At 38.6% G+C, this 23,059-nt stretch overlaps 1 protein-coding gene across 5 annotated transcripts in view; it reads left to right on the forward strand.

Moving 5' to 3' along the window:
- The window catches only part of RAI14 (retinoic acid induced 14), an 85,838-nt gene that overhangs the window by 9,187 nt on the left and 53,592 nt on the right, over nucleotides 1-23,059 (forward strand). The window lies entirely within an intron of this gene.

Genomic DNA, 23,059 nt, shown 5'->3' on the forward strand with positions numbered 1-23,059 from the left:
ACTGAGTGTAGTACTAGTAGGCTTTTTGCAATGTAGTTCTATGTTAAGTAAAGTGTTTCACTACCTCACTTCCTTCTTAGAATAACCAAATCAAGCATTTACTTGGGGCCTGCAGAATTTCTGTTCGATTGTGCTCATGCATGGATTGAAACTTCATCCCAGGTGCAGGATTAGGCCTGGTAAGGACTTTACTGCCCAATTGTATTTCAGTCTAAGTATAAAACCATTTTTATCAGTGTGATGTTTGAGCACATAACAAAAGGTCTCCTTATCCTGTGGAAGGCTTTTTTTTTTTTTTTTTTTTGGTCAGCAAAGAGTACAAGAACCAGCTGTGCAATTAAGGCAAGATGCAGTTTATCAATCCCAGAGTGACAGGAGGTGTGGATGGAAAGCTCGATCAGTGAAGACAGCAGGCATAAATGTGGCAGTCTGTCTTAAAGTGGACTCCTCAAAACTGTTTATAAAGAGACAGTAGCAGGCACTTCACATATTGTGTATTGCTAATGACAGTATCAATAGTGACCGAAGCTTGAAGTTGAACAGTGACCCTCCAGATCTGGTTCTGTCCTTGTCTTCCTGCTACTACTCATTCCAGCTTCTTGCTTTTTACTCATGTTAATGCTCATGTGATAGGGCAGTGTATAGTCAATGAAATAAATGAATTTCAAGATCTTACATAGAATTTGTAACAAATATTCATGAAAAATGTGATGTTTCATCTTTCAGAGCAGCAGATAAGTTGGAGAAGGAAAGGATGTATTTTTTTTTTTTTTTGCCAGATTCTCACAGAATTCTAGGGTGGTTGTGTTTGGTGGAGATTCATTAGGTTTAAATGTGGAGCTTCTTTAGTGAGATTGGTATTTAGGAAAATTGCCACACACTGCAGGCAGGAGCAGTCCATGCTGCTCTTTGGTGTGAAGATGATCTTGTAGTGCACTGTTAAAGTGGTCTCTCTATTCTAGTCATCTCAGTTTGTAGCACGCTTTAGTAGCTACGAAAAAGAAGCAGCTGCTGTTACAGTGTGATACGTAGATATAAGGATTACTGCTTACAAAGTAATTGAGCTGCAAGTTAGTATTTGTTGCTGGCAGCTGTTGTACTGGAATCCTAATAGTAGCCCTGTTGGTCGATCTACTTATTCAGATAAGGAAGAGCTCTTCCTAAGGGGACCAACTTTGTAGCCAAGCTCAATATGTCAACCAACCTTTGGGAGAAGAGCTAAACATTTAACTTTCAGACATGTTTTACTTCTGCTAGTGATCAAGCCAACTTGGTTCAGCATCTCGTGCTGCTCTGCAGCAAATGAACAAGTCATGAGTCTTTGGTGTCTTGTCTAGCTGAATATGCCTCAGTCTACAGTTGCTTATTTGGCAGTCAGAAGTTGTTGCTATTGTGATGAGTAGCAGCAGTCACTGTTTCAGTTCACCTAACAGCAGTTAAAACTTCCTTTAAGCGTCTGTTTAAGTAATGAGAGCAGTCCCTTTGCTAATGTATGGACATACTTGGTATTATGGAAGTTAGGTGTGCCCGTGTGTTTGGATGACTTCATTCACACTTTTATGCTAGTTGGCTGCAATGCTGCTCTAGAGCAAAGTCTAAGTGACATGCATATGATGCAACTAGATCTTTCTGAAGCTGATCCACCCACTGCTATTCAAATGTTTCTCTTGTTCCCTACTTACCTGGCCTTGCCTGCTTAATCCCCACCTTTCCCCCAAAACCAAGGAAGTGTGAAAGTAATTGTTGTTTAGGTACTAGGGCTGTCTACTGTCTTGAGACAAAATTGCAAAGCTGACCACAAAGGATTTTTCAGATAACTAATGGTTAGATAGGTGGCTCTAAGAGCACAGCAGCATAAACTTGAGGGGGTCTGATTTTCTCTGTGTTGAAGCCAAACCTCAAGGGCATAATTCAAAACAGCCAACTAGAGCTGTTGTGTGCTTTGTGCATGATAACCAAGGAAAATTATCCTCCTTTTTAGTTTCCATATGCTTCTCATAGTTATAATTCAGGAGAAAGAGGAGGTAGTTCTAGTGGAAATTATTTGTATCTCAATTTATAAATTGTGGTAACTGCTTTCAGGATAAGGATAAGAGGAAAGCTGGCAGGGATGGAGGGGCTCTTTCTCATGCTGGAGGAAGTCTTTAATGTCTTATTAGCTAGAACTGGAAATGTCTTGGTGGAGGAAATGGTACCTTTCCTTTTAGTCTCACTTGTTTGCATTAAATAAATAGGAAGAAGGGGAGGAGTAGAAGTAAGTCTTCAAGGTATGTGTGGGAGACAGGGGTTAGTCAAACAATTCTCCAGGTGATAACATAAAACTTTATTCTAAAATGAACATTGGGTAGGCAACTTCACTGATGCATTAAAATTCTCTAGGCTGTTTTGAAGTGAGTGAATTGAAAGTGAGCACTACCGCTGGTATTTATGCATGTACTAGCTGTCTCCCTGCTGCAGATCTTTGCTATGGTGCTATTTCTATGTCATTCTTGAAGCTTCGAGAGCCAGACCTGCTCCCTTTCCTCTTGTCTCTGCCCTTTTGGCTTTAAGGATACCTGACTCTCAGTGAGAGATTCAGTAAGTCAGCTCAGGATCATAAAGTTATGGAAAATTACTTTGTGGGGTTGGTTTTAGCTGATCTAGCTGTTTAACTCCCTGTTGTGTTTCACTGTAGGCCAGCTCTGAGAGGAATGGTAAAACTGGGGAGGAGGTGCAGCAGTACTTCCCTTTCTGCAGCTGTTTTCATGGCTTAGCTGTGTTGTCAGATCACACCTTCAGATTTCTGGCATAAAAAGCTCTGGGTTGGGCATGCCAGCAGTGGAGTTCCGGGAACATAGAAATTTATAATGCTGCAAAATCTGAATTTAATCAAAATTGGTGTAGTTTGCACCTGAAAGAGGGGAACGAGTCTTATCTTCTGACTTTGAGATTCATGTTTTTGCTACTCAGCTTCCCTGTACCTTACCTGATTCACTGTGTGTGTAGGCAGCTCTGTTAACCTGGGAGTCCTTTTTTCCCTTGACACATTTAACTGCAGTGAAATCCTTCCTAGGAGTGACTGTTGCCATGTGAACATGTGTATTTGAGGTGGAGGCGTGAGGTTTAGTGCTCTGTCATAAATGAGTTTTTCAAAGTATGATGTATGTTTACAGGAGAATGTACATAGTCTAGAAATCTGAACAGGATGCCTAAGTGGAGCAAATACTGAAACTAGAAAGTAAGTTGTGAATACTTGAAATATCTGTAGACAAAATGATAGAAATTGCATTTTCATCTTGATGAAGAATTAGGCTATTTTTCTGTCCAAGGACCCGTATTTTCTCCACTCATTCTTCACTTATTTGATTAGTTTGTCAAACTAAAATCTACCGCTGATAGCATCTAAAAGCAGACTAAATTGTTGCAAGACACCTCTTATATGTAACACTTAGAAAAAGTGGTGATATGAGCAGGAGCTATCACTTGAGAACTTACATTTATTTATGGACTGTCAGTAGGAATTTTATCTGTAGGAGTAGGCTGTCTGTAGGAATATTACGCAGTAGAGAATGCTTGTCTCTAAGGATTAAGACTGAAGTTCTTCAGCATTTCTGCTCAGAGAAGTAAAATGTGAAATAATCCAATTAAAACTAGTGCTAGCTACCCATCTGATTGGGCCTCGTAATTTTAGCTAACATTTGTGATTTTAACACCTTCAGTAATAATTAGTTTGTGGCCTGGCTTCAAAAACAACTAGAATCTGCAACAGGGATATGAAGGTCAAGTATGTTTTAAGATGCATAAACATATCCAACCTGTCTAAACATATTTTGTCTGTTTCTTAAATATGACTAGATGCTCATTTACCTTTCTAGGCTCCTAAATACATTTACGTATCTAGTTCCTTGACATTAAGTTATTGTAGGAACCTAAGTGATTATGTGATTTATTTTTAACTGTGTTTGTAATTCATAATTTCTCTAGAAGAAGAAAATGTGTGAAATTTGATAAGGGCTGAATTGTTTTCACTCTTGAATTTTATCAGTGGGAAAATAACTGAAAAGTTTTAGGATCATTTCTTCATTATTCTGGGAATAATGAAGACTATCAGAAAATCTTTTCCTGGAATTTGACAACAGATTGATTTTCTACTTATTGCTAGGCTGTTGTCTGGGCAAGAGGGAAATTAGAATTGGGATGTATTTCTGAATACTTTTAATAGTGAAGAATTAAATTATTAGGATTTCTTGATTTAAAAAGTTGACTGTGAGATTGAGCAGGAAAATTAGCTATTGTCAGAAGCAGAGGCAAGACAGGCTGGGGTTTCCCGGTGCTGGTTGCCAGCTCAAACTTCTGGTATTTCTGGAAATTCCTATTTGTTGTGCTATCAAATGTGGGAGGAAAAGTTTTCTGTTCTTATGGAAATTTCTTCTTTTTGGCCTCTAGTGTAGTGATTGTTCCATAAATCTCAAAATAATGAGGCAGTTAGGTACGGTACATTGCTGTGTAAAATATGTCAGTCTTAACCTAGAGGCTATGCTAATTAAGGCTTGGCACTTTTTTAATGCCTAATGTTTTAATTAATAGGTTCCTATTCAACAATTTTTGTAGTATAAAATGCTTTCTGGGGGTCTGGAACTGAAAGTTTACTGTGATACATTCCACTGAAATCACTGTGTTCCTGTGTGCTCTGGAGTGAGTGTGTGGGAGAACAAAATTTGGGTGGGGGAACTTTAAATGAGATTCTGCTCTATTATTTTTAAACGGTCCTTACATTCTTCTATCCTCTGAACACTACGAGTTTCCTAAAAAGGAAGATGGCATTGTTTAAAACTGTAGTATCCACCCTGTGAACATGTGTTACCTCCAGTTGAGGTAATTGTGACTGAAAAACAAAATCATACAGAATTCACACTGACTAGAAAGTGGAATAGCAGTGCTTTCTGAATGCTCTCCCCAGCTATTTAGAATATGAACTTATGAAACTTGCTTTTGCAAGTGTGGAATCTTGCATCTGGGCAAGAACAATACCAGTACCAGTATAGCCTGAGGACTGAACTGTTGGAGAGCAGCATAGAGGAAAGGGACCTGGGGGTCCTGGTGGACAGCAGGATGACCATGAGCCAGCACTGTGCCCTTGTGGCCAAGAAGGCCAGTGGCATCCTGGGGTGTATTATAAGGGGTGTGGTTAGTAGGTCAAGAGGGGTTCTCCTCCCCCTTTACTCTGCCATGATGAGACTGTATCTGGAGTGTTGTGTTGAGTTCTGGGATTCTCAGTTCAAGAAGGAGAAGGAATTGTTTGAGAGAATCCAGCGCAGAGCTACAAAGATGATTAAGGGAGTGGAGCATCTCCCTTATGAGGAAAGGCTGAGGGAGCTGGGTCTCTTTAGCTTGGAGAAGACGAGACTGAGAGGTGACCTCATTAATGTTTATTCATATGTAAAGATTGAGTCAGGAATATGAAGCCAGGCAGTGACATCCAGTGATAGGACAAGGGGCAATGGGTGCGAACTGAAACACAGGAAGTTCCACGTAAATAAGAGAAGAAACTTCTTCACAGTAATGGTAACTGGACACTGGAGCAAGCTGCCCAGAGAGGTTGTGCGGTCTTGTTCTTTGGAGTCACTCAAACCTCACCTGGACACGCTCCTGTGTGACCTGGTCTAGGTGTTCCTGCTCTGGCAGGGAGATTGGACTAGATGATCTTTTGAGATCCCTTCCAATCCCTGACATTCTGTGTTCTGTGATTTTACTAGGTGTCCTGGGAGCCTCCTGTACAGTATGTAGGTTGAACCTTAATTTCAGGATTGTATAGGAAATTCCCAACCCCCTCCTCCTCAAAAGATAAGCTTTTTCATTCACTCTCTCCTGTAGTGACTCCTGTTTCCATGTTCTTCTTTCTGGAATTAATGGCTCAACCCTCCACCACATTTTCAGCTTGGGAACTGTTTGGCTTCATGCCTTTTGTTCTGGACAGCATACAGCTCTGCTCTGTTGAGCCTGCTCTCCCAAAGAAAGCTTAAGTGCTTGTGCAGAAAAGAAGTCAAATGTACTTGAGTCCTTCTGTATATAGAGTAAAACATGCTGCCTGTTGAAGTACACTCAATATGAGCATCTTACCATTGCATAGTGTCTTTTGGTTGGGACAGAAAGAAAAGGGAGTAGGTCAAATGAGAGCCGTATAGTGTGTAAGAAGTTATGGGAGAACATGATTTGGAGTTGGCTAGCTTTAAATAAACACTTATTTCCTAGAACAGGATTATAGTCTGGAATGTAGTGGAAAATGTTTTAATTGGGTTCCCAGATGAGCTTTTTCAGTCTACAGCAAAATGTCTCATCAGCTACAAATTCATGATTGCTTTGGTGCTGGTCCTTCGTCTGTTAAGTATGCATTGTCCTCTCAATGGATTAGGCTGGTTATGTACAGTTAAAATCCTGGTCACCTAGACGTTTGGACTAGATGATCTCGTAGGTCATTTCCAACCTTGTGATTCTATGACAGCAAAACACTTTGCAGCTGTGTTCTGCTCATTCCAGGGTGGCTGGAATGACCATCTTTGTGTGATTCTCTCATTAAAAAGAGCATGTGTAAAACCTCTGTGGAGATGAAGAAAAAAATTCCCATTTAAAAAAAAAAAAAAAGTTTCAATGGAGTTACACCCTGTAGCAATATGCAGCATTGTGTTAGTATGTGAAACTAGCCAGTTTAATTGACATCTCATTACAAACTCAAGTTTCCAAACTAAGCAGCATGAAGTGAGGGTGGTTAGGAAGTAGAAAGGCAAATTGTCTTTTATTTTTTAATTTATTGCAGCAAGAAAGGAATTTTTGCTGTGTAGAAACATGTCTTTTGTGTCTCTTTAAACAGAGCACAGAAGTTCAAAGCCTTCAGCTTGGAGGAGTTGCAAAAAAGCAATTGTTCTATTTTTTTTTCTCCATTTATTTGTTTATCTTATGCAAGATTTAAATATTAAGTAAAATATAAATAGGAATTAGCTGTCTGTGTTCTTACTGAGGTATGCTGTATGTATGCTCTTCTTTTTTGGCACTATTTGTACCTAGTGTGATTTTAACAACAAAAAAATCTGTCCAGCTGTCAGTTAAAACGCATGTAAAAGTATTTAGTGAGTGGTCTAGTCTTCATGTCTTCAGTGTTGTCTCATGTCTTACTAAGAATAAAAACATTTGTTGTGAGTAGGCACTGTATGATTAATTAAAGGCTAAACCTCCTATACATCCTACTCTACTGAAGACACTTGAGCCTTTTCATCCCATGCTAATATTTTGAGAGCGTACAACAAATGTTATGGTGTTCAACAAACTGAAGTAGGTGTACTTTAAATCTTGGTTAGCACAGCTTTCAAGCCCTGTTCTTCAAAATGTTGTTCTCCTTGCTTGTTGTCAAATACCCAGCTGAGTCTAGCATTAGGGGCATGTTAAGCCCATCTCTATTTCTTTTTTTCAGAGCTATGTAGAAAGAGAAACAAAGCTGGGTGAGTGTAGGGCTTGTGGAAAGTTATTTTTTTGGTAGTGAGAAAATGCTCTGATATGACAGAGCTTGTATGCTGTAACACAGTGGTGAAAGTGAGTTATGAATGGCTACTTAAGTTTTGCTGCCAGAGGATCTTCCTTAATGAGCTTTTGAAGTGCTAGAGACTCTTGAATATTTTACATAATTATGAATTGATGCAGAGCTAATAGTTTACAGTCATTCATAGTGGGGTGTGATTTGGTTGTATAAATATTCAAAAGCTGACCTGGCAAGATCGCAAGCAACTTGCTTTGGTTGCCCCTCTTTTGAGCAGTGAGGACCACCGAACTTGGCCCTTTTGTGATTCTGTATGAAGGTTTGTGTCTAGTAACAGTGTATTGGAAGCTTGCAATGGTACAGATTCTCACAAAAGATACAAGGTAATCTTAAAAGGGAGAGAGAGACCAAAGCTGTTCTCAGATGCCCAGACAAAAACCAACTTCAGGGTTAGCCCAAGGGTGTCCAACCCATGGGCTTCAGGCTGCATGCGGCCCAGCTCTGCTTGCAATGCAATGCAGCCCATCTGCTGCCCTGTGCCACCACAGTGGCAGCTCTGCCCTGGGTGTGTCCCTGTTGCTCATCAAACCATCAGTTTGTGATCCGTGCTGTCTGGGCTGGAACAAGGGGATGAAAAGGATGCAACTCATTGCTGACCGCTATGTCCCTTATGGCAGTTGCATGCACTCAGTTGCATCATGTCCCACATGTATTACATGACACGCCCTTGAGGTGCTTGTTGAGAAACACAGCAGTGATTGCTGATGTTGGTATTTGGAGTTGCCTTATGGCATCTCAGTAGAAAACAAAATCCAGGAAAAGAAAAACCTTGGATTAAGGAAGAGAATTCAAGGAAAAATAGACAGGTGAATACTTTTTTGCTAAGACAAATAATATGGTGGTATGCTTAATTTGTAAGGAAACTGGGTCAGTTTTTAAAGATAACATTTTGAAAAGACATTATCTACAGAAACATGCTGATAAATTTGATGTGTATCGAGGCGTACTTTGTAAAGAAAAAATTGTGAACCTGAGAAACATGTCTACCATCTCAACAAAGTCCTGGGAAAAAAAAAAAGTTAAAACTTAAACATGCTCAAAATAGCCATTTATGTGATAGCAAATCTGATTGCAAAAAAAATCAAAACTGTTTACTGATGGTGAGTTTATTAAGCAGTGTTTGGAAAGTGTAGCAAATATAATTTGGCCTGATTAAAAACAAGGCAAAACCAGGTCTTTCTGAAACCAGTTTGTCTCATCAAAATGTCACCAGATGAACTGGAGAAATAGAAAAATCTATCAAAAGAAACACGAAGAGTAAAGCTGCCAATTTCAAATGTTTTGCTTTGGTGATGGATGACAGTTTGTCTCGTCTCAAGCCAAAAGGCTGGACATCAGTGGGCTAGCCTCAGGCAAAGCTATGGTGTCTTTGTCCACATGTTAGCAGTATAACTGCCTGGACTTGTGAAATTGTTCCAACACAGGTATCTAAGGAGCTATCTTAGTTTTACTTCTTGATCTAGACTATCTAGAAGTGGCTATGGGCCTAAGCTTTTAAAAGTAGTCTTGAAGATGTCTGTGATTGAATACCTTTAACTACAACTGCAGGATGCCTTTTATCTCTTTGACTAACAGTTTTTATTCACATACTCTTCCCTTACTATATTTTACTTTAGTTTTTACCTTTAATTGTTTTGAGGTATCAACCTCTTTATGTGTTGCTCTTGTGCAGTATCTAACACTGATGCTATTTGATGATCTTTGGATTTGGGTACTTGCAAAACAATCTGAAATTCAAGCTAAACTCACTGCTGTACAGCTATCTGGGGAGTCTCATTCCCCAGACATGCTGCTTGTGCTTGTCTTAGATTCAATATACAGTTAACTGTCCAGAACACTTGTGTGCTACCAGTGATGACGGAGACCAAGGTCTTTTCGTAACTTTGCAAATAGTGTGGTTACTAGTGCTTATGTATGTGTCTCATGTGCCCATTTTCCTCTGCTCGCAGGTGTGTGCTTTTCTTTCATCTTTGGTTCTTGTACTGTGCGTGGTGGAAACCTCGTAGGAATCCTTTGGGAACTTGTCTGCTTATCCAGAGACTGAAATAGGGCCCTTTGAAGTCAGATGGCAGATTCCAGCCTACTTGACTGAGCTTTGAATGAAAAATTAGAATATTGGTTTTGTGGTAGCAAATGGTGGGGCTTCAGTAACGTCTGGAATTCTCTTGACTGATATGATATAATAAATCATTTAAATGATAAATGATAAATGATAGGAATACATTTACCTGTTGAGAATATCCAATGTGACAAATTATCCTTTAGTGATTTCTTTGTGAGGGCTGTTTTTCTGTTGTTATTTTGCTTCAGGGGGTGATCATTTGTGATCCAACATGAATCTGTTCAATAGGAACAACAGCAACCTCTCACTGACCTTGTGCTCATGATGTGAACCACAGATCTATTAATTATAAATTTGTTAGAAGTCTAAATGAAGTGCACCATTTCAGAAATAGATGAGATGGGGAATTGTATATAAGCAACTGTGTGAGCTTACGGAGTGTTAGTCAGGGCACTGCTTGAAGGAAGTTATATTGCACACCCCAGTAGTGAACAGATTGCTGTGTTTTTAAAGGAGAAAAAACTGTAACATACAGTCAAACTTACTAGCCAGCTATATGGTAGATCAGTGATGAGAAACTAGTGTAGTATCAGATTCATGTCTTCAATTGCTTTATCTTTGCTGCTTCTTGTCAACATGCATTTAAACATCAGGGGAAAGTTGTGTAGCAATGCAGTCAGATTTGAAACTATGAATCTGAATGCAACCCATTTAATGAGGGAAGAGGAGATTCAGTTGAAGACAGTGATTTGAGAGTGCGTTTATAAAGCTGTTTAATGTGGAGGTTGGGTTTTCAATGCATTTGAAATATGGGTTGACTAAATATTTCTGTGTATTTATCAGGTGAAGAAGCTGATTTTTATTTTTTTATTTTTTTAAATAATTCTTCTGGCTATGGGTATTTGAATAGTGTCATATGCTTATGCCTTCTGTTCTTGCTTGAGAAGGCTGCAAATTTCAGCTATCTTAGGGCATGTGTTAAGTGCATTTACTAGCACAGTAACAGCATACTCAAGGGTGGGATTTTGGTGAATTTCTTTGTGCCCAATCATTTATGTTCCTGTCCCACTTGCTACACCAAGTGGTACAAAGCCTGTTGCTCTTTGTGTTTGCTGGACTTCTCACAGTTGTCACCTGTGTCAATGTGTGACGACAATTACAAGCAGCAATTATGCACCCTTGCAGTTATGTTGGATTGGTGTGGCGAACAGGACTAAGTATGCCAAGTGTTAAACAGCAACAAAGCTTCCCTGGGCTTGATTTTATGCAGCTCTCTTTTTTGCAGCAGTGAATACTACTGCTTAATGCATATATTGTTTGCTGGTAAACTTGAAGTTGCTCAGACTGTTTTGGTTTTGTTATTCTTAATGTAGGTTCCTTGTTTGCAAGCCAGGTCTCGCTTCAACTGGATTGCTGTGCTGGTTATTTTGCATGCTGTGCTTTCAAGAAGGAGGTTGTCTTATACATGTTTGCGAGGAACATCAGCTCAGATTGTCACAGCAAAAATTTCTTGATCGTTTGCTGTAGTTGTGCATGTCAGCTATCTCCATTAACTCAAAAGATGGTAAGATGCTTGAAGTCTGATGAAGGCTGGATTTTTTTGTGTTTGTGAGTAGTGTTGCTAGATCATTTGAGGTAGAAAATCATTTATATGATGCTGGCTAAACTGTAATACGATGACTGAAATGTGGCAAATGTAAGCACTGTGTGGGGAAAATGGCTACAGTGGAATTTTGTATATGCTTGTTGAAGGGTGACTATCAGTTTGTGCTGTATTGAATAGGACCTTGGGTTAGTGCATAGTACATTACTTCTCATCATTTTAAAGTATGTGTGCTTGCTTTGTTGTTATACGTGAGGTGATAACCACCAAACTCCCCCTTTTTTTCCTTCTTATTTATTTATTTATTTATATATATATTTTTAAATTTGGTGTAACACAAGGCTATGCTGTGGCTGTAGTAGCTTATTTCCAGGCTCTTGTCCTTCAGTGTCTCATTGCATGGTTTCAGGCAAGCAAGTAACTGTGGCTGTTTCAGTTTACAAAATGTGTAGTATCTCCTTTGTATAGCTGTACCATCTTAGTGAAGAGGAGGCATCAAGTCCATTCTATGATTTTTCTGATGAAATGAAATGGGAGAATATTAAGTAAGTAGTCTGCAGGGAGCAGGAGGGGAAGTTTAGTGAGCTAACATATAGCTGAAATGTGCTTGGCGTTGGCTTATGTTTTTTATTCTGGTAGCATAAGAATGTAATTGTTCTGCCATGGTGTATTTTTTCCAATCCATGCAAGGGAGTTTCTGTGTCTGGAGTTTAGATTTATAATTTCCTTTGGCTTTTTGGTGGGGCATTTATTTATTGTTTTCAGTGCATCATTTTCATTTTCCTACGTTTATGTTTCTATTTTTAAAAGTAATTGCAGTTGTTTTCCTGTTTTGCCCAGTCTGCATCTTTGATCTGTAGATTACACTCGTATTGCTTAGTAGTTTTGGTTTTATGAATGTAGAATTGTCAGTTCTCTGTGCATACAGCAAATGCAACTAAAAATTTCATTATTTAACATAAGCAATGAAAACAAACCAAATTTAAGTTCCTTGTGCATGCATTGAAGTCAGCTGTAAAATATAGTACAGCTTCTTTGAGACAAGGTGAATGGTGTTTGTAAATGTTACTGTCAGGACTCACTTAAGCTGCTAGGAGAACAGCATGTGAACCGAAGCTAGTGTAGTAGGGGGAGGAAAGATTAGAACAGTTCAACCCCTCATTTTTCAATGCAGATTTCTGTGTATGTACTTGTTATTCCACTTTTGCATATTTAAGCCGAGAAAGGAGGTGTGTAAGAATATTTTCGTGGGGTAATTGTTTGATAACAGAGCAATTGCACAGTGCTCAAATGCTGTGGAAACATGGAAACATGGGGCTGCACAAACTCTCCTTGAGTTCCTACCTTGTCCAGCTTTATTTCTCACTTAACTCTATGTAGCTTTAGACTTAATAGCCTGTTTTGACTTGATATATCGCTGGCTGTTACTGTAAACTTTATGGCCTTCAGAGGTCCGTTCCAATTCTAAGGATTCTATAATTCCAAGATTCTATGTATGGAAGCCATCATTGACCATGATTATAAAATCTCCTCTAGTGATCTTAGGACCTTGAAGAATAAAGTTTTCTGCATCTTAATCAGTTGTTTTCAGTTACCGCTCCCAGTTCCCATCATTGTGGGATCACAGTCTAATCTGAAACACCCCTCCTGTTTTTTCTGCATGTGTGGGATTTTAGATGAGTTATTAGTTTTCACACAAACAGCTGAAATGCATCCTCTTTTCAAGTATGTTTGAGTAATCCATAGCGATTAAGCAAAACAAGTAGGAAAGAATGTGATCTTGCTATATTCTTGGTATATTCCATGATTGTAATGACCCCCTTTGGAATAAATCAGTTGTCAGAAGACTCATGTCTGCATATGCACATGGCATAGCTGCAGACAGGAAATGCCCTAGTCTGCTGACCTCATCTCCTAGGGAAAATCAAGACTCTCATTAAATTAAAAAAAAAAAAAGAAAAAAAGAAAGAAGAAACCAAAACCAACTTGACTTAGTTGGAGACAAAAGGAATAGTATAATTTTTTAATTTATTTTGAGTATGTATTCTGATATTTAAATTGCTTTCAGTTTTGTTTTGTTTTGTTTTCTAATGCAGCTGAAAAGAGTGAGGTCAGACGTATTTTCTTAGGGCTATATTACAGTCCACAAGGATGTAGAGGAAATGGTTTAAAGGAATGCCAAGAAGCCCCTATTCCCTAACCAATTTCCTTGTCGTTTTTTAACCAGCTTTATTTCACACTGCATTCTTCAGCTCCTGTGAGCATTTCTGTGTTTAGAAGATGGGAAGATTTCAATGTGTTCTTAAGTTACATCACTCAAATTCTTTTGCCTGCAGTTTAAAGAAGAAAACTGACTAGATTTTAATACATCTATATACAGACCAGGTGTGGAGAAATTTAAATGATGATTTCATAATCTTTGATCTTTTAGAAGCTTTGGGAATGATATCTTATTAATACCAAAAAATAAAAATAAAAAGACAAAAAATGGTGCTAGTTTAATGCAGCAAGAATATTCATCTCGGTGCCTAGTTATTACCACTGGTCTCGGGAATTTACAGCTTGAATTTATGCAGTACCAGTCCCATTTACTCACTTTATTCCATTAATTTTATTTTTTATGTTTCTTGCTAGGTTTTTCTTCAAAGTAATCTGATAGTTTTAAAATTCTTTCAAAGACATTTTAAACAGAAGAAAGCAAATCAAATGCTGCAAAATTAATCTTTTAATGAAGTATTAAAAACAAACCAACAACAACAAACACTGGATTTCTGTTCAGTGTTTTTCTACTACATTTTTATTTCTTTTCTGCCTTATCACCCTCATACAATCATAGAAAGGTTTGGGCTGGAAGGGACCTTTAAGATCACCTAGTTCCAACCCCTTGTTATGGGCAGGGATACTTCCCATGAGACCGGGTTGCTCACATCCCTGTCCAGCCTGGCCTTGAATGCTTTCAGGAAGGTATCCATAACCCCACTGGGCAACCTGTCCCAGTGTCTCACCACCTTCACAGTAAAGAACTTCTTCCAAATATCTAGTCTAAATCTAAATAACCTAGGCTAAAATTAGAGTAAGTCTTGAATATCCAGATCAGATATACAAAGGAAAATCTCCTTGTAGCAAAAAGGGAAGTAAATATTCCAAACTGCTGCAGGAAGAATAGTCTGTTATTTGGAGGTGTGGTGGCTTCTATGCAACGTGGTCTTATACTTTCTGATCCTCATTGGTATTATGGTCTCCTTCACTCTCATGAAGATTACTTGCTAGGGTAGGTCTTCTCTTTTTGAGGCTTTGAACAGGTAACAGATGCTGTTTTAATACCTGCCTTCTAGTTCATAAATCTCTTCATATTCAGTGTGGCTGCTACAAGTGTTGTGAGTGATGGTTGTACAAGGGCTGCTCTGAAAGTAATGTTTCCCTATGCTAGTATCTTGGCTTAAGACGTCAAAGGCAGATGTTGGTAGTTTGGCAATAGAGGCTGAACCTTCCTACAAATATCCCATTGCATTTTGTTGCTGTGTGACAGATGGCGGCAGAGGGGCAGCCTGCATGGAAGTGCAGATGAAGCAAATATGGAAAAACTGGCACCCACTGACATTCATCTATGGTTGCTGTGGTCTCTATGGTGGGTGGTGTGTTTCAGCAGTGGTGACAGCGCCAGGAAAGACGAGCCACATTCTGGATGGCCAAGCACAGCTGCAACACCACAAAATGAAGAGCATCTTAGCCAGCTCATCTGTGCAGATTTATGGATTATGATGAGGGAACAGTGTATGTAGTTGAATGTTGGTTTCAGTGTGTTGGAAATAATGGTGGCAATGTTGGAGTACTGCAAAGTTTTGCACCAGGTGGGTCCTACAGATATTCACATTGAAACAGAAAGAAAGTGTCTGCAGGTTTGTCAGGACCTGTTTGAGCCATTGTGAAAGTGAAGGTGACAGTTTGCTGGGTTGTGTTGTTGTTGGTGACGTGATATCACCGCTGTGCTGGAGTCAAAACAGCAGCGGTGATCCTTTTGTGCTTCCTGGAACACAGGCAAGCCATCCATTCTGATGATTACATGCTGACACTGATTAGGCCAAAGGTTCAAACATCCAGAGTCAGGCTAGAGAAGAAGACAACTTCTCTCTTGCAGCATGGTAAAGCCAGGCCCCATACTGATTTGAAGACTGCCAGTCTTTCTTAGACTCTTGTATCATACCCACCAAATAGTCGGCCTTCTGACTTCCAACTGTTTGAACCAATGAAAGATAGGTTGTGTGGGCAATATTTTCCTAGCAGTGATGCTCTCAAATAGCAGCTGTGAAACAGTTGATCACCTCTGCTGGTGCAGATTTTTACAAATGCAGCATGCAGGCTCTTGTTCATCACTGGCAGAAATGCATAGCTAATGGTGGTGACTGTGTGTTGAAAAACAGTGTTCTATATCTGGGAATTTGCTCTATGAGATACTGTTCTTATGTTTTTAGTATCTTCTGTGGTTTGTATGGAAACAAATAGGAGATACTACTTTTGGAGTGACCTACGTATCTGTTGTCCAGCTTATAAGGCAAATACTTCACATACTTACTACCTTTTCCAGAATGCTGCCACAAAGAGTTCAAGGCTAAACCAGAAATGTACTGAATTCCTTTATGGTGTATTTTTATAGTCTTGTCTCTTTGTGAGTTTTCTGAAAAACATATGCATAAGTGTAAGTTTCAAAACTAACCTACTGCTTATCTTAAAATATCCTTAAATAGTCACATCAGGGATTATCGTGTGCTCCTACAAACTTGAACATAAGCCCAAGATGTATGAAGTATGGCAAAACTAGATAAGCTAACTTTTGTAGTGTTTGTACAAATTCAGGAGTTTAAACTTAGTAATGTTTTGCTCCTGTCTTATTCAGAAGACAAAGTTGTAACTTTTTTTTTAGTAGCTCTTAGACACTTTTTTTTTTTTTTTTTTTTTTTTTTTTTTTTTTTTTTTTTTTTTTTTTTTTTTTTTTTTTTTTTTTTTTTTTTTTTTTTTTTTTTTTTTTTTTTTTGGCTTTCCAGAATTCAGCAGCTTTACTGACTGCCTGACTTAGATGATCTGCCTTAACAGGGTTTACAGGAGTCCAAAAAATTCATACAACAGTTACTATTAAGGAGAACTGGTTGTGAAATCCAACACCTTTAACAATAATTAGTGTTGAACGCTGGTTGCTGAATGCTCTTAACTCACTAGACATGCATGCAGGACCTTGTAATGAGATTAAAAGATCTTCTTCAGTCTTTCTGATACACATTTTAGTTCTTTGCTAACTGTTTTCCATGCTACTATTCCTTATCAAAGCTGTTAATTGTTGAAGCTTTGAGTTGTATGGGAGACTCCAAGAACATTTGGTGTTACATCAGTCTCTCCCAGTCATTCCTGTTCAGTTTTCTGTTTGCTTCAGTGCTGTCGTGGTGGAAGGGAAGACACTGAATGAGGAAGCAATCTTTCAGTCTGCTTCAGGACTGCTCTAGTGAAGTGCTGGAATCACCTCATCTGAATCTCCAGCAGTATCTGTCTCCTACAAGGAGATGAGGTCAGTTCAGTCTTCTTCCCCCTCCAAAAACAACCACCCTGAGATGTTTTAGATTGTTTTTCACAACTAAGCCCTTGAGAACAAATATTGGTTGAAAGAAAAACAAAAATCTTAAGAAAAGACGTGCACTGACACAAAGCCTGAGGTTTTATTTAAAATAGAAAAGTATTATCTTGCACAGGCATGAATATCATCCACATTCTGTTTCTTGTTTTCTCTTCAGCTGATCATGGGTGGAGTTCTGAAATATTTCAAGCTAACTCCAGAAGACACTGACTTTGGAGAGAGCTTCCATCAGGCTGGGCCTCCATTGTCCTAATGTAGCTTTGAGGATATTTTTGGCATTTCTTCATGTGGCTTTTTCATGCTGCTCTTGAGGCACTGTGCTTACCAATAGATCTTCATTATTACTATAATTAAAGCCGTGCTGCCTTTCCTCTTTCTGTATTCCTATGTTTATTATGTATCTGTAACACAGCAAGCTAGTACTGACCATAGATCTCACTAAGCTTGGTAGTGAGATTGTTGTTTTTATTCTTCTTTCTTGTCTTTACAGTTTGAATTCTATTTTTGCAAAGTTTTGAAAATAAGAGCTACATTTCTATCTTGTAAAACACCAAATACTTTTCATCATACCTAAAGGAGATGCTGTATGTTTTGTTGAGCAGCGGGTGAACATAATTCGCATTATGCAGACTTGCTGAGAACATTAATAAATTCCAATCAGTGAAGTTGATGAAAGGCACACATTATCTGTTTCTGGCAAGAATTATTGTGTTGTCTAATTAGTCCCAACTTTAGGCCATGTCATTTCATGAACAAAGTTAATTACAATGTTCTTGGTCTTTGTTACAAGAAAACCTAGTGGTGGGGAGAATCAGCAGTTGATGTTAATTTGTGTTCTCTTACTCAATGCTTAGCTGTCTCAATCTTTCTGTATGTAAGCTTGCCAGACCTGCAGTGTACTGCAGTTGTTGGGGAGAACATAATTTCAGCTGATGAGAATGACAGGGAGAGGATATTATTTCCAGTAGTTGAAAGCAGTGTGGTTAACTGTCTAGTGTTCGTGCACTTCTCTATCTTCAGTGGCAAAATAGAGAGAGTGTTCTTTCAGGAAGATACTTAAATGATTTTGTGTGGAGTTGCTGCTTTTGGTATATAAGACCAAAATCTGTTCCTTCAGAGATTTCCCATACCTTCCTCCTTAATCCAGCAATTTTAACCAGGTGTGTCCAGTATGGCCTGCAGTCCACATGTGGTCCAGGGCAGCTGGTAATGTAGCCCCACAGGGCTGAACTTTTACTGTTGTTTGATTTTTGGGAATGTCTTTCATGAGTTGATTGCATGTAGCTTGAGCGTGGACAGCAGAACTGTGGGGGGATAGTGCAGTGCAGTGTTAACTTTACCTCTCATGCCTGTCATATGCTCAGTCAAATCAAAACTTGTGTGTGTTGCACATGAAATGTACTTGTGCCACTTGGTGAGTACAACAGTGATCACTGTTAATAATATTTAACCTATCTACACATGTGCGCCTATGAAGACGTGTTTTTTGTTACTATGCAGGCATGTAAGTTTTCTTATTGAATTATTTAACTTGAGCAAATCTAATATTGACAGAGAATAACCAGTCAGTAAGACTTTTTCATACAGACTAATAGAATATTGTCTGCTAATAACAAAAATGGATTTGCAATCAGAAATTAACCTCAAATTAAAAAATGGTCACATCTCTTTACTAGACTTTTATGACCCCTGTCTCACCAGAGAAAATTGTTTTTCAGCTCACAATCATGCCTTATTCATGTAATTGCTTTTTGGCAGTATGTGTGTTTATGACCAATTGTTTCAAGGATCTAACACAGGAAATGCACAATTTCATCAAAAATCTCTAACACCTTGAGAACTTACTAATTGCATCCACTACCATGGAGTGAGACATGGATGCATTAGTTTCACAAAACCACTATCAAATAATAAATATATTAAACTACTGGGATGTGGGTTTTTTCTTTTACCATTTTAATAAAAATATAAAAATAGAAGTTTTTTGATATAAATCAAGTGTATTATATATTTTATACGTGGCCTAGGCAAGGCAACCTTGGATACCCATGATTTAAACCTTCTTTCTCAGTACAGTCTATTTGATTTATATTGTAAGTATGACTACATATTTTGTAAAAGCTGTAAAAAAAAAGAGTAAGACAGCCCTTTCAAGAAACACCATATGAACATTTTGCAGTATTTCTTGAGATTGAACAAAATCAATTTTAGCTTTCTTAAATTTCACAAGACTTTTCTGGAGCAACAGAACTGGCGAAGCCTGGTCTACCTGTCTAGTTGTTTTGTATTCCTTCTCTATTTCATCACAGTGCTTGTGGCTTTTCCACTCTGATCTTCCTTGTCTATCCTTTTTGCTCTTTCTCAAGCATATATGCAGAGACAGCTCTCAGCAGTGTCCTTCCATGTGCCTGCTGGATGTCAAGCAGTGCCAAATTGCTAAAACAGTGCATTTAACTGTTGGTGTTTGTTGGATCAAACAGCTTAACTCATACTGCGGCCTTTGGTGGAAGCACTGTGTTATTCCTGTTCATGTAATCATTGGTTTTCATGGAACTTTATGTGAGCATATTTATCTTGTAAGTTGCTTCCTAGCTGTAAATAAACTGAGAGTAGAATGACTGCATAAACATCATTTTGTGAATGAGATGGAAGCTCATCTCAAATTGAAAACTTTTACAGAATAGTTGTGAAACATGAACAGGACCTTCAAACCTTTACTTCTAAGTTTACTCAAGCTAGCCATAGCAAGGGACTGTAAGCTTCTCAGACATTTGGTCATGAATACCATCCATGCTAGCAGAGAGCTACCAGCTGGGTCCAGTTCTTAAAGCTGTTAATTTATATTTAGGAATGGGGATGTGGCTTCTGTCTATGACAGATAAACTTGTAAGGAAATATGATTCCACTCTGAAAAACAGAAGGAACACTAAAATAGCGTTGAATAGAACTTGTTTAATAAAAATACTTAAAATAGCTGTTCTGGAGACTATCTACTTGGGTAAGGATCTATCTGTATTTGAGTATAAGTGTAAGTAGTTTGTTCTCAGTATTGCTGTGTGCAATAGCATTTTCAACCATGACTCGAGCCCTGACATGTTAGGATAATATGAACTCTTAACATGTGTCTAATAGTGTGGTTTCTAAAAGAAAGATATACATGTATCTCAATCTTCTGCTGCTCTGCCTGACTTCTTGCATGGTATGTTTATGGGTGTATCTTCTATCCCAAAGGATTGTGATGTTCTGTTACTGTCTTCTTTTGAGAACTCAAATGGCACATCACTCATTTTTTGCTACTCTTACAGCATTAATGCAGACAAGAGAACAGAGTATTTTGACATTATCATGGTCTTGCTTCATTGTGTTACATGCAGTTTTCTGTTTTGCCCTTCGAGGATGGAGACTACTGACTCACTTATGTCTGAAGATCGAGTCTCTCACATCCACACCAGTGAGAGGCTTTCAGGAATGCTGGCTAGCTAATGTCTGCTTTGTCCATATTCCTACCTCTTCTAATCCATCTGAGCAGCAGAGGTTTTAGTAGAAAAGAAGAATTTGTAGAGGTTTATTTCAGGAAACTTTGGCTAAAAACAGAAAGTGATTAGATGGCTCACTTGTGAAAACCTGCATGTTCTTTACAGGAGATAGGCATAGCATTCTTTCTGATTTGCTCAGGAACTTCTCCTGCAATCCTGTTACCTGAACAGGATGCAGTAGTATCAGCCAAGATATGCTGCTCTTTTAGTGTCAGACTGATTCCTGTGTCTTAGATAAATATAGATGAGGGTTAGACAACTTGCAGCACAGATTCTTTTGGAGATAGCTTGGGAAACACTCTGTGAGAATGAGCCCTCCTTTAGCTTCCCTATCTGTCTTTTGAAAAGACTAGCAAGTAAGATGTTCTACTACATGGTACTGAAAATGGTGTTGTTTGGAAGTGCTAACCTGTATAATCTTACTCTGTCAAGTACACATATGGATCTAAGTGCTGGAAAAGATTGTTTAAGCAGAATAAAACAGCTACGAGTTGAGGTGCAAAGAGGTTTTGGCACTATTCTGCAAGGAGTTGTTGGGACTTGCAATTAAGTGCATCAAACCACAGTCTGCATAGCTTTGAGAAACAGAACACAGTTGTGATACCATCTTATTTGAGCTGTACTGTTTCTGCTTGTGTTTCAGTAGTGCAGTTGTTTTGTGAGCTATGCTCTGGAATGGTTTAGAGCATGTGATTGCCCATTGAGTCATCTGTGGCAATGCAAACATTGCAGCAGGAGAGTATGTTCTAAAGCAAATGTTGAAAACTTGCTTTCAGTGGTAAAAGCAGGACTTCACAATCAGTTGGTTGCCTCTTCATTAGTACACTTAAATGCCTGATAAGCTATAAAAATAAGACAGTACAGACTTCTGTAATGTAAAGCTGAGTTCACAAGGAAAAGCTGTTTTCCATTTTCATTCTGAAATATGAACTCTGCTTTACATTCCTGACCTGTAACAGAGCTATTCCAAAAACATGCTTTTTGTCCACTGAAGCAGCATGTGTTGAATTAAAATGGCCCATTCTGCAGTGCAGACCTTTCAGTTTTAAACCGGCATGAACTCCTACAAGGGGGTGAAAGTTCAGGGGGAGAAGGGAACTTAACTGAGAAACTATGAACAGAAATACGTTCCTTTCCAACTGTCTGCTCTTCAGAGCATTCTTACTAAAATTAAAGCCAGAAAGAATTTCAGAACATTTTTTTTCTTGAGGAGAACTTGATGCCTATCTGAATTTTTAGAATATAGGTCATGAATTAAGAGCCTTAATTCAAAATACACTTTTGAAGACTAAAGGGGCTATGTAATTGTATACAAAAGATAAAGATAAGTAGCTATCTTTCTTAGCCTTGGCATGCCAGCCTAGAGCAAGGGGAACATCCTGCATTCTGTGCTTTCTATTGGAAATGCTGAAGTTCTTCACACCTTGCAAAGAGTACTTTCTGCAAGTTATGTGGATGTAAAGCTAGTTAATTTGGGCTTTGCCTGTATCTGTTGCTCACTACTTGACTGGTTCTGTTCCAAGCAGAAACTGAGCTATTTGCATAATGGCATGTAAAACACTTGCTGATGCCTTCTGGTTGCAGCTTTCAGTGTGGCCTAAGCAGTAGCTGCTGTAGTAATAAATGTAAAAAAAAATTCTGAACTTCTGAAAATCTTAAGGATGGGGAATTGGATGGGAAAGTCTTGTGCAAATACATGAGGTCGTGAGCTTGGGTGATGATGGACTGTGGCAGAGTGCTAGAAAACTCTGCTGGGCTTCCTCAAAGAAAACCTTGGTTTGTTTTTTTGTTTGTTTTTTTTTTGTTTTTTTTTGCACAAGTGTCCTGATCATGATATGTCTGTTACAGTAACAATTCCATGTGTCACCAAGGCAGTGGAGATCCCACATGACACATTGTACATCCTCAGGCAGTCTTGTCAAACAGGAGAGTGTTATGTTGTGTGAAATACTATTAATAGAGGACACATCTCTGATGAAAGGATCTAGAAGTTCTGTTTGACATCTCTGTGCGCAGGATTAAAACAACATGGTGGAGCCATCTGTTTTCCTAGGGTATGACTTATGCTGGAATTGACTTCTGATAGCAAGAGAATTTGGTGACAAAGATTCCTTTGCTTTAAAAAACTATAGCTTCCACTGACCCCCTTTCTCTGGTTTAGGGTTCATCCCTGTGATGTGCAGGGATGCATGTACCTTAATTGTAGGTTAATTTTATATGCCATCTCCCTATGGCAATTTCAAAACGCATGCATGGACGTGTGTGCTTTTTTATTTAAAATGAGTGATTATAGCATCCCATTCTGCACCCTTCTATAAGAAATCTGTTTTACCAGGGGAAGTTGGACTGGACAGTCTCAAAAGGTCCCTGCCAACCCCTGTGGTTCTGTGATTGTGTAATTCTACTACCTGTTTAGCTAGTTGTTGTTGAGCTAATGGTTTTCTTGGGGTAAAAATATCCTTTTACCTTTTTGAAAGCTACTTGTAGTTGACCCAGCTGTACAGAATGCAGTTATGTGCAGACAGTATGGTTAAAATTTCATTGTGGGGAATAGGTCTCACTCCATCTTCCCATGTAAACGGTTAAGGAAGCTGGTAGCCTTTAGCTATGTGAATCAAATGTATCATAGCCTTTGATTTATTTATTATTTCCTTCTTTTCAGCTGCTG

This window comes from Coturnix japonica, chromosome Z, assembly GCF_001577835.2.
Source record: "Coturnix japonica isolate 7356 chromosome Z, Coturnix japonica 2.1, whole genome shotgun sequence".
In the NCBI taxonomy this organism is placed as follows: Eukaryota; Metazoa; Chordata; class Aves; order Galliformes; family Phasianidae; genus Coturnix; species Coturnix japonica.